The following is a 10,900-nucleotide window of genomic DNA, read 5'->3' as shown; positions in this document are numbered from 1 at the left end:
ACCCCTAGTGCCTACATCTAATTCCAGTGTTGAGCAAATCCCTACCAACATGGTTCCATTGGACCAAATGATCCTCAAAGACACAACTTTTCTGTTAGATTGCCTGTATTTGCTACTGGAATATAAATAAACAATTTTTTTTTTCCAGAGATTTGATAAGGGTGCTAGGGAGTACCAGCCTAGGAAGAAAAAGGGAGCTTCCAGCTGATTCTGCACAAGTAGAGATCCTTCTGGGCCAGATCAGCTTCACCTACTTTTCCCTAGTCTCCATCCTTGGTCCTATTTCCTGACATTACACTCCCTGCCCTGCTGCTAATTACTGATTCCTGCATCCAACAGAAGAAAACTTCTCATGTAAAGAAATGGCAGCATGTGAAAGCACTAAGGCAAGGGTGGCCAACCTGTGACACATCTGCACAAGTGGTCTGGGCAGCCTCCCTTTGTGGCATGTAGCAGATAGGGGCAGGTATCATATCAGCAGATAGGGCAGGGAGCAGAGCAGCAGATCAATCAGAGGAAGGGGATCAGAGCGGTGCTTAGGGAGGGCAGGGGGTTAATACGTTGCCCTCCCCCCAACTAAGGCACATCAGGACTGGGAGGAAAGCTAGGGAGAAGCATAGGGCTGCTGGCTAACTTAATAGGAAGCCAGATTCCAGATCCTCCCACCCCCTACCCAAACCCATTTTTCAGTCAATTTATAGAATGGGATTTTGATAAAAATGTGTGCAACAACTTTGAAAACATCTTGATAAGTGGTTTACATTTTTCAACCAGCTCTACTGCACAAAGACAGAGAGGGAAGTATCCTAGCCTTTCAGGGAGCATTTTACAGTAGGGCTTGTGAAAATGAGCTCCTTGCACTATCATTCTTCTCTAGGACCCATTCTAAAGAGCTGTGTATGCACACACAAGTCTGTGCAGTATGGTAGTTTCAATCTGCCCTTCATTTGGGGTCATATCTGGGTGAGGAGGAGATGTCCAGGACCCTAATATGCTAGTGAGCAAAAGAGATTATTCCAGGGGCGGGCAATTATTTTGGGCGGAGGGCTGCTTACCCAGTTTTGGCAAGCTGTCAAAGGTTGCATGAGTAGCCCCACCCCTTGACAGGTGCCCAGCCCCCTGGTCACCATCTTGGGACCAGTGTCTCAGGGCCAGCGCCGGTGGGGCCCAGAGCGGGGTGCAGGCTGGCAGGGGTCTGTGGAGCCAGGTTGGGCTGCACCAGCAGGGAGATGGGGGAGCTGGCCCAGCTCCATGGGGCTCCCCTGCCGGCTGGGACACCGTGCTCCTGCCACACTGCTCTGGGCCCCGCCAGTGCTGGCCCTGGGACACTGATGTGGGCCCTGTGCACCCACTCACTCCCACTGCTCCCCAGCCCTGCAGTAGAGGCAGGGCGCAGCGCACAGCCCCGACCCCTTGCTTTGTGGCAGGGAACAAGCTGGTGCTGAGTGCGGGGAAAAGTGGCCCCTCCCCTGCCCTGTGGCCAGCGCTCCCTGCTGCAGCCACTTGCAGCCCACACAGGGCTGTCCCAAGCAAGCACAGGTAATTGGGACATTGGTCCCAAGATGGTGACCAGGGGGCAGGGCACCTGTCAAGGGGCGGGGCTACCCATGCGGCCGTGGGCGCGCAAGCAGCTGCAGCATGGGGCACTGGGCATGGGGCAGGCGAGGGGCTGCTTTTTCCCCCCATGCTCAGCACCAGCTTGTAACCCGACCACACAGCCAACCTGGGCCCCGCACCGGCTCCAGGCTCATCCATCAGGGCTGCACGTGGCGGCACCAGCGGCGGCCCCCCCACCTGCCACGCCAGGCAGCCCAGCACTACCACCTCTGGGCTGCCCAGCATGCGAGCTCCAGGCAGGTAGCAGCAGCCAACACTGGCCTGCACAGCAGGCGGGGGCACCGCAGCTGCTGCTGCCATGCACAGCCCCAACAGATGAGCCCGGAGCCAGCGCGGGGTTCAGGCTGGCAGCGGGAGCCGGTTACAAGCTGGTGCTGGGGAAGCAGCCCCTCCCCTGCCCTGTGGCCAGTGCCCCGCGTTGCAGCTGCTTGCAGCCTGCATGGCCTGTGCCTGCTCAAAACAGCCCCGTGGGCTATGAGTGGCTGCAGCAACCACGGGGTGGGTGAGGGCCGCTTTTTCCCAGGCTCAGCATTTTCCCGGGCCCCTTCCCTGCCTCGGGTCCCCCTCCCCTTACATGAATTTCTGGCACTGTCCACTCACATGGTCCCAAGCCAGAAGCCCCTGCTGGTGCTTCCAGCTGTGGGGGCAGGGGCAGGGCCAGGTGGGCCCTGCTGTTGCAGAAGCCCACCAGGCTTCCCCTGGGTCCTACTGCTCCTGGTTCCTGTCATGTTTGACAGGAACCGAAGATGGAGAAATATTACTTTTAAAAAAATTTTAGGGGCCCTGCATGCCAGATAGAATGGCCTCATTGGCTGGATCCGGCCCACGGGCCTTATTTTGTCCACCCCTGGATTATTCCAACCTTGCAGCTGCAGTCTTTGTGGGCAAACCAAAAGATTACTGCCTTATTTATCATGTCTCCATCACTTTTGGTAGTGGTTGTTGGGTGTCCTTTTTCCTTCCTCTCCCACTGAGACTGGGGAAAATGACAAGAGATTGCTGTGGTTGCCAAATGCAAAAATATATGCAACTTTTCCCCAGGAAACAGTCTTAAGTGGCAAGCCTAAGAATATGTAGATGTTTTCAGAAAGAAAGCATACCATTGAAGTAGCAATGCAGTAGTGTCTAAATAGTTTAACAGATACGCACCTTTATCAGTGAGCCAACAGCTATGGACTATATAGAGCCCTAATAGGCAAGGAAAGTGTTACTATTTTTTCTTAAAAATCACAAAAATTCTAGTTATTGTCTCACATTATGCATCACATCTAAAAATCACACCTGCTGACACCTATAATACTTAGAGTTTGTGAACAGAGACACAAAATATAATTCTGCATTACTTGACTTCTGTGAGCTAGCCACTCTCATAGTGAGGTTTTACTTACTGTTCATAAATCAAAAGAGTTGAATCAATGTATTTGGCACCTTGGGGTGTTTACAAAATCAGGCTCTTTATAAAAAAAGATAGAATGCAATCTTTGTCAATCCCGACACACTGCATTAAAGTGGTATTTTCAACACAACTGCACAAAATCAATATTAATATGTCCTGGGAGTTCATTTTAATAACTACATCTTATTTTTCATCTTCAAACATCTGTGGCAGCTAAGATAGTTAATAGTTTTTTTGTATAAACATTAACATCATATATCTTACTTTAAGCTACTACAAAATTTTAAACACTGGGTGAAAATGATGAATCTTGGGATACTGATTCATGTGATCTGAAAAAGCCATCCATTTCCTGATTCACCTTCACATCCTCTAGGTAAAAAGAATATTTTGGAACCAATCTCTTCAATCAAACTATTTTTGTGTGTGTGTTTCTCTCTTTCTTTCTTTTCAGCCACTTGCCTTAACTGACATATTAAAGATAAAGAGAAAAGTTGGGGAGAGAATGAAGAACGCCTTGAGGAAACCCAGTTCCTGAACTTCTGAGTGGCAATAAGACGAAATGTTAATAACTGTGATCTTACATAATGGAGAAGATTGAGTGGAAATTATGAAAAGTCACAGACCGGAGACAAGTTCTTATTACACTGAAATCTAAATTAGTTTTTTTAATTTAAAATTAAGAGGGTTTGCATGTATTTTTCACCACCTTATATGCCCCTGCACTCCCCCTTTCCATCTCACAGAACTGCCAAACTTTCCTATTCAGAAAAAAAAGTCTACTTATTTCAGGCTAGATTCTTTCATCCTTAGGCTGTGTGTATAGAGCTGTTTAAGTTGACTCTGGCTCAGGTCTTGTCTACATGGAGATCTAACCACACAGTAACTTAGGATGTGAATTTCCAAAACACTAAGGGTACCTACACACATGCTCTGACACGTTGCGATTAGAACGCATTGGAGCAGACTTGGTTAATCCAGTCTGCTAGAGTATTTTAATTAGAGTGCTCCAGCAAGCTGCACCATCCTACGTATTCAATGTCCCGCATTTCAAAATGGCATTGAGGTGCTTTAACTAAAGCTCATTGAACAAGCTTTAAAGTGCTCCCACAGCCATTTTGAAATATGGGACACTGGATACATCTACATGAGATGCTACCGTGCAGTAGCTCATTGTTCATGTAGCTGAGACCTCACTCACATGAAGTAAGACAGTATACAAACTGGCCCATTGAAGAAAAGGAGACAAAGGACAAGTAGGAGTGTTGCCATCAGATTAAGGGAAGCAATTCTTCTCCTCTATTTGGTACTGGTGAGGCCACAACTGGAATACAGGGTTCAGTTTTGCCCTCCCTCCACGCTCCCTACAAAAAGGATGTAGACAAATTGGAGAGACTCCAGAAGAGGACAATGAAATAATTAGGGGGCTGGGACACATGACTTCTGAGGATAAACTGAGGGAATTGATTTTATTTAATCTGAAGAAGAGAAGACTGACAGGGGATTCAATAGCAACCGTCAACTATCTGAAGTGGGGTTCGAAAGAGGATGGAGCTAGGCTGTTTTCAGTGGTGGCCGATGACAGAACAAGGAGCAAAGGTCTAAAGTTGCAGCAAGGGAAGTTTAGGTTAGAGGTTAGGAAGAACTCTCACCAGAAGGGTGAACTCTCACCAGAAGGGTAGTAAGGCACTGAAACAGGTTACCCAGAGAGGTTGTGGAATCTCCATCCATAGAGGTTTTCAAGCCCTGGCTAGACGAAGCCCTGGCTGGGGTGATATAGTTGGGGACGATCCTGCTTTGAGCAGGGGGTGTTGACTAGATGACCGCCTGAGGTCCTTTCCAACCCTAATTTTCTTTGAATCTATGACTTCTCAATGGAGGGGTGAGGACTTTAAGAGGCATGTCAGAATTGCTTCTTTTCACCTACTGGGTCTTCCTTTTCTGACCAGACAGTCTAATAATGGCAGGGTGAAATTATGTTCTTTCCCTTTCAATCATTATTTTCTCAGGTCCTTGCCACACTTTGCTCAACTTTCTGATGTGTAAGAGCTAAGTATTAATCCTCAAACCTGAATTTATCAGTCCTAGGATTGTACATATGTTTATGCCTTACTTTTCCAGTTTATTTTCTGTTGTATGAATAAAATCATGTCAAGCTGTGGATGGCCAAAGAGCTTTAACTGTGTATAGATTTGGAGTTAGGCAATTAAAACATATCAAACCCAATCTCAGATTTCTTACTTAGCCACTAAAAGCACAATCCATAACACAGAACACTAGCAGTGTAAGAATAGGTACACTGTCCGGCTGTAACATGAAGCCAAACCTACAACTATTTTACATCTTATAAGACACGCATGCATCTAGCAGTCCCATCCTTCCTGCCCATGTCTAAGATACAAAGTTAAACACCCAAAAACATTTTCCCCATACCAAAAATGCTTTGACAACTCAAGGGGCCCTGGGCTACAATACAGGAGACTCTGGATACTGTTTTCACCTTCTCTGCTGTAAATGTCTACCCCTCTAATTACTGCATAGTATTTCATAAACCCTATTCTCTCCACCCCCATATGGCAGGCAGGTGGCATTCCCTGTATCAATACCCCCTTGTAAACAAGGTAATTGAGAGAACCTAGATCTGTAACATAAGAGAATAAGTACAGCAAATGTGAGTGAAGCTATCTTGTCTATCAATGATGCTCTAACCACTGAGAAGCACTCAGTCGGGAATAGATGTATAGGCAACTATCAATCCTCTGGATCATGGTGTATGTGGAAGAGGTCTAGTCAGGTGCCTGATGCATCCACTTGTACAGAGTCCTGCAACCATCGCACCAAGACCTTTGACACACATGCCTAGGCAAAGTATGGAGGACTGGAGACTGCCTAAGCCTACCATACCCCCTTTAGATCATGGAGACAGAATCCAAAGGCCAGACCAAGTCCAGATGTTCAGTGCCATAATGGCTGTAGCTTCTGCTAAGAAGAATTGCTGCTGACTGTCGAATGCTTAAAGCGGGGATGCATTTGTCAGGGTGATGTTCCTTAGCCTTTCTCCAGCCAAGGAGTACCCACAAGGCAGGGGGACCTAGGGTTTTGAGGCACCCCATACTCTGCAGGTTGGAATATTGTGGTATTTTATAGGAGCTACTCTGCCACAGGTAGCTCTGCCACGATGGCACCAAACCCTCCAGTCATATACAGTTTATGGTCATACCCAGGACCATGTTTGTATATGCACACGCATATAATAACATACATATGTATGTACATATACATATATGGGAGGGTATGTATTTATGTCTCTTTATTAGTTTGAGGAATTTTGAAGTACAATAATTGTTGAAATGATTTCAGATTCCAAAATACTATATTCAGAAAGAATCTGGATATTGCATTAATATTTATTTTCTATTGTGGTATATTTATGGTGTATATTTTGGATAATAAAAACTGTTCCCTAAAAAATATGGTATGGAACTTGATTGTAGAGTTTTAGCTGGATAGAGATTGTGTCTGTGTGTCCAAAGAAGGACATCCTATCTGTATAAGGTTTAGAAAGTCAAGAATTTGATTCTGGAAACTTGTTTTTCCAGGAAGCAAGCTTCATTCTTCAAGGTGTGGCATGAGAATATGTTTGAGGGCATATTGGTTAAATAGGCTTGTCTGCTTGAGTAGGCCAGCTCAGTCAAGATTAACAGTAGCTTTGATTTAATAAGTCTTGTGTGAGCTTCCCCATCCCATACTTGCCACCATACTTTGAACTTGTGATCACTGCAAAGCAACTGAGAACAAAGCCACAGAGACTATAACAGTGGTTTTCAACCTGTGGTTCATGGATCCCTGGGGATCCACAGACTATGTTTAACAGGTCCACAAAAGATTATTATGATCAATCAAAAGTATGTGAATATCCACACTTACAATTCAAAAGGGGTCTGCACCTCCAATCAAAGTTTCCAAGGGGGTCCACACCTCCATTTAGAATTGTTTAGGGGTGCACACATGAAAAAAGGTTGAAAACCACCGCTCTGTTAAGGAAATCCCCACCTAAGATCATGCTGGAGACATGCTGACAGGACAGGATGTGCACTAAACTTACCCTGATGATGTGTCACAAATACACAGAAGACTTTTCACCTTGGCCATTAAGCTTGATGCCTTTCACCAGCACTAAATCTACACATTTTTTTTAAAAGTTGAAGTTCATCAGTGTATTGAAGCACAAATGCAAATGAGCTAATTAAATAGCTTGCATACAATGTCACATATGAAGTAGCACAAAATTTGGCAGCTGTGGACAGAATGGGGTCAAGAAAATTCTAGGCAGAAGCTCTATAGAAGAGAAGTAACACAATAGCTTTAGGGGTTATACTATGTTCCTTGTTCTAATAATATTTCCTGTTGATCAAAAGAAGTTTACTAATTCTATGACCATCCATAGTTGTTACTAAAGAAGCAAAAAAAAAACCCCAAAAAACCAAACCCACCCGGATTCTCAACAATAAAGACAGCAAATCAACATAAACAACATAATGTCTGTACCTTAACATCAAAACAAACTGCTTAGCTCCCTAAACTTCCTTGAAAATAAAAAGGCTATCCAGCATGCCCTAAAAGTAAAAATACAGGACTGTTTTCAGTAAAAGAGGGAAAGAATTTTAAAGTCAAGGAGAAAAATCTTCCTGCAGATTCCCACTCACACTCCACTAATCAGAGATACACACTCCAGTGATTGCAGCTGCAGAGATACTCGTCATAAAGGAATACAAGTCTCATGTACATTGGTACCAAGTCATTTAGAAACCCAAAGTTCAAATGCTTTTAGAACACTAAAAAGCCATCAGTGCAAATCGCAGTTAGATGGCTTAGGGATGATCCTGTCTTGGGTAGCTGGACTAAACCTCCTGAGATCCCTTCTAGTCCTATTTTCCTCTAATTTTATCAAGTGCTTATGTCTTGCACTCATAGCACTTAGCACAAACTCTGTTACATTGTGCACTGCCTTTGATTCCTGAGTGAATTTTAGGTATGGGCCATGTAGAATACATTGTGCAAACCTATTCTCCAAGTGACAATAGCATGGATTCTGGTAGTTAGAGTTGCCTTAAGAAACATTTCTGGCTGTCTCCTGAGCAGGTACACATGAAAAAAGCAGTCCCAGTTGCCCTGCAAGGTAGGTAAATACTAATATCCTCCTTTTGCAGACAGTAAAAAGAAGGTAGAGAAGGAGAAACATTAGCAATGGCCTTCAGATTAAGCCTGCTGCATGGATGAACCTACCATGCAAAAATTCAATGAAACAACGAAATAAGGAGCAAACCTAAAAAAGAAAAAGGTTTTCTGTAGATTAAAGGCTGAGTTCTGTTCCACCTATTGAGCACTCAGGCTGTGCTCCTAAGCTAGATGGAGATCACTAGCACCAGTTTGCAATGCTTGTTATCTATAGAGGTCCTTATAATTTCATTAAAGTGGTTAGAATAAGAATCTTAAAACACAAAGACCATAATATACAAATGAAAACCTTATTTTTTAATGATAGCATTGACTTTTTCTGTACTAAATTCATTTTCTTAGAAGTATGGAGCAAGCCTTTTTGGGTCAGTGACTGACATTTGCTTTCTCCGACGAGAGCAGCACAAAGCAAAGATTTGTTCTAGCCATTTATTTGCTGTGCGAGCAGATGCTTCAGCCCATTTCATTTTTTTCAGATTAAAATGGTGCAGGGATAAAGAAGAATATTCCTCACCCAACTTTTTCATATATGGGAGCTAAACTTACATGACTACACTCATATTTAGTAGGGCTATGCAAAATGGCACTCGTCTTGAGTTTTGACCAAACCGTGTTCTGTCTCGCATTTCATTTTGATTTGAAACAGCTGTTCCATTTTGCTTTGTTGAAACCATGAGGCTGTTTCGATGTTTCGCTAGATCAGGCTCCCCACCCCCAGCCCAATCGCAGCACTGGGGAGACAGTTCCCTTCCCCTGCACTGTTATCGGCTTCCCGCAGCCTGCAGGGAAGACAGGGAGAGCCAGGGCTGCACTCCCAGCTGCTGCTGGGAGTGCAGCCCTGGTTCTCCCCTGTCTCTCACCACCTTGCTGCTAGGTGCTTTGAAACTCGAAACATTTCAAAACTTTTGAAACGTTTTGACCAGCCTCGTTTTGTGTCAAGGCTCTTTTGAAACCCTTCATTTCAATTCCATTTCACTGTTTCAAGCTCGAAATGAGTCGAAGCAATGTTGAATCGAAACAGCCAGCGAAATTTCGCACAGCCCTAATATTTAGGCCTATCCTTACAGGGTTGAAGAGTTTGTATGAGCTGAGGAGTTCCCGTTCAGAGGTCAAGTGATCTACTTGGGTACCTAAACAACAGCTGTGCTCCAAGACAGCCTCAAGCATAGACATTGGCAGGCAGCCCAAAGCAGGGAGGTGTGGGGAGGAGCTGGTCCAGCTGGGTCCCCAGGCCTTCAGAGTCATTATCTGAGTGGAAGGGGAGACCTTCCAGGTGAGCAGGGCTATAAAGACAGGTCCTTCTCATCCACTCACACATATCAACTCCTAGAAAGGAGTCAACACAGCCATTAGAGCATGCTCAAAAGATGTTCCCAAAGTACAGTACTGAAAAGCCTAACAGTTATGTTCCTACGCAAAGACACAGATATATGCTATGACAATGCAACTATGACTTGTCAGCTCCAGAAGTGGGCAGAATTGTGACCAGTGAAATCCCTGAAGCCTGGGATTGCTAGACTCCTTTCTTCCTCATACCTCTGCCAGGTTTTTGACATACAAGTGAAGTTCAGCATAGTGACTGGATCTCTTGAGTGTATTTTAAGAACTATTTCCTGTCCTTACAGTGGCAAGACATTGACTGTGCCCTCATCCCCCTGATTTACATAAGACAAGTTAGGGTGTTTTAATGTTTTGGGCATTGTGCCTGGTAGTCGTGCAAGAGAGCTGTTCACAAAGTTTTTTTTTTAAGAATAGGTTGGACAAATGCCTGTCTGGGATGATTTAGACAGGGATTATCCTGCCTTGAGCAGGGAGTTAGACTAGAGCTTCCTGAGGTCTCTTCCAGCTCGGCTTTGCTAGGATCCTATAATTATCTGAGGTAGAAGAGAGTGCAAACTAGATGAGGACACTTCTGTTTGTACTGTCCACTTTAGTACATTATTGCAGCTAACCTTTTATATGAATTGACAAAACACTGGTGGCAGTTTAGTTTTATTTCATAGCAGCTGAGCAAATAAGTGCACTGTAACTTCCAAAATTTTTATTCACAGTGTTCAGGCTAACACTCCCCAAATCAGCAGGCAGATGGAGTTGTAGTCGAGAATGTACATACACAGATTATCAAAGAGACCAGTGCACTCCAAATTCCAAAAGAACTTTTCTTCTTTGACACAAAGTACTGGTTAGGGCAATTTCCCTTCTATACACCTCAAGATTTCTTCATTTTGAAATATTTAAATCAGTAGCAAAGCTTCCACTGATTTCAAGAAGCATTAGACAAGTTTTTATTTCTCTGACATATCTGAATTACTTGTATTCAGAGAAAGTGTGAAATCTACACCCCACTGAAGCTGACAGGGAAACTCCCATTGACTACCATGGGGCCAGGATTTCACAACAGATATTTAAGGATGTGGGCACATTTACTATGGAGTAAATTGAGTATTCTGTAATAAAACTAGAGCAGGCATACATTAGTACAGAGCTGTGCATTGTAATTTATTCCACTCTAGGTGCATCTACACACGCACTTTACTGCAAGTTGACTAATTAGATCTGTAGTAATGTGTTACTGTCTAAACATGTGCTGGTATTAGGGCACAGTAAGTTAATTAACTCCATTGTAGAATAAATCTGACAGGACAGTAC

At 44.3% G+C, this 10,900-nt stretch overlaps 1 non-coding gene across 1 annotated transcript; it reads left to right on the top strand.

Moving 5' to 3' along the window:
- The first annotated feature begins 3,306 nt into the window (after positions 1-3,306).
- LOC112550473 lies at positions 3,307-3,375 on the top strand. Its single transcript, XR_003094350.1, has one exon. It is a non-coding gene; the product is annotated as a small nucleolar RNA SNORD123 (small nucleolar RNA).
- The last annotated feature ends 7,525 nt before the right edge of the window (positions 3,376-10,900 follow it).

Source organism: Alligator sinensis, unplaced genomic scaffold (genome assembly GCF_000455745.1).
Source record: "Alligator sinensis unplaced genomic scaffold, ASM45574v1 scaffold126_1, whole genome shotgun sequence".
In the NCBI taxonomy this organism is placed as follows: Eukaryota; Metazoa; Chordata; order Crocodylia; family Alligatoridae; genus Alligator; species Alligator sinensis.
This window is presented reverse-complemented; position numbering and strand designations above follow the sequence as displayed.